The sequence below is a fragment of the Mastomys coucha genome, unplaced genomic scaffold, assembly GCF_008632895.1.
Source record: "Mastomys coucha isolate ucsf_1 unplaced genomic scaffold, UCSF_Mcou_1 pScaffold20, whole genome shotgun sequence".
NCBI classification, from domain to species: domain Eukaryota; kingdom Metazoa; phylum Chordata; class Mammalia; order Rodentia; family Muridae; genus Mastomys; species Mastomys coucha.
In genome coordinates this window covers 114,382,950-114,384,179 of record NW_022196903.1, presented here as the reverse complement: position 1 = coordinate 114,384,179, position 1,230 = coordinate 114,382,950, and the positions used below count along the sequence as shown (strand labels likewise).

Below are 1,230 nucleotides of genomic sequence, written 5' to 3'. Positions count from 1 at the left end.
ACTTTCCTGAGGGCTAGGGTTACAGGCACACCATACCCAGTTTCTATAATAATAGAGATTGAACTCGGGGCTTCATGCATACTAGACAAGCAGTCTACACCCTGAGACACATCCTTACCCAGAGTCCAACCCAAGAACTGTGCAAGGTCAGAAATGCTTACATCTCTGGTCAGCCTGGCCTGTCTTGCTCCCTTCAAATTTGTTCTACATTCCAAGCCAGTAAACTGTCTCCACAACTGCTCTTTCAGAGCTGTTTGTTCCAGCCAACCAGAGGCCTTCAGTACAGGTTTAACCATGCCAAGGCTCTGCTGGCAATAGATCCCAGCATGTGTGAACCTTTGGCCTGCTGCGAGCCAAATAGGTAAGAATGGGTAGGGTGGGGAGAAGACATTCATTCCCAGGATTTCGAGGGTGTGCCTCCTGGGCTCCAGACCTTCCAGGCATTTTTATGGTTCTTTGGTAAAGCCGAGGCTCAAGGTTCAGGGCAGAACTCAAAGCTCCTGTTTTCTCCTCCCCATTTAAATGCAGAGGCAATTCCACTTCAGTCCCAGAAACTAATCAGCGTAGTTGTAAAGCTGCCACAGAGTACATTAACATAATGATGTCGCAGTTTATGTAGCATGAGATTGACTATCTATGGTTCCATGCTCTTCAGAGTACTGGAGACATTACTCATCTTAATCATCCACATTATGATGAGGACCCTGGTATCATTCTTATTTTGTAGATAAGAAAGTGAGATACAGAATTCTAAGTAACAGGCCAAGGTTCTAAAAGAAGTATACAGAGAGAAGGACTTAAAGCAGGCATCTGGCCACCATTACCTGGGATGTAACAATGGCTCTTCAAACCCATGATGCTTGTCTCCTTTACCCTTATAAGGCAATAACGTTGTTACTGAATTGAGGAAAAGGATACCATTATCGTTGTTGTTTCTACTAAAGCTTAGCAACTGCCAAAATCCTGTCTTCCGTGACAAAGGTCCAATTTAACAAGTGTCCCTGCATTCTCTTGGCTATTCTATGTCTAATAAAACAAACAAACAAACAAAACAAAACAAAACATACACAGAGCTATTAAGAAGCCAGGTGGTGGGTAGAATGCATCTTTAATCCAAGTACTCAGGAGACAGAGGCAGGTAGACTTCTGAGTTTGAGGCCAGCTGGGTCTACATAGGAAATTCTGGACTAGCCAGGGCTACATAATGAGAACCTGTCTCAAAAAAAAAAA

General features: G+C 43.7%; 1 long non-coding RNA gene across 1 annotated transcript in view; it reads left to right on the top strand.

Annotated features, from left to right (window-relative positions):
- Positions 1-225: 225 nt before the first annotated feature.
- The window catches only part of LOC116099523, a 1,769-nt gene continuing 764 nt past the window's right edge, over positions 226-1,230 (top strand). The window contains exon 1 of the long non-coding RNA XR_004122285.1: positions 226-361. This is a non-coding gene — a long non-coding RNA (uncharacterized LOC116099523). The remainder of the gene's footprint in view (positions 362-1,230) is intronic.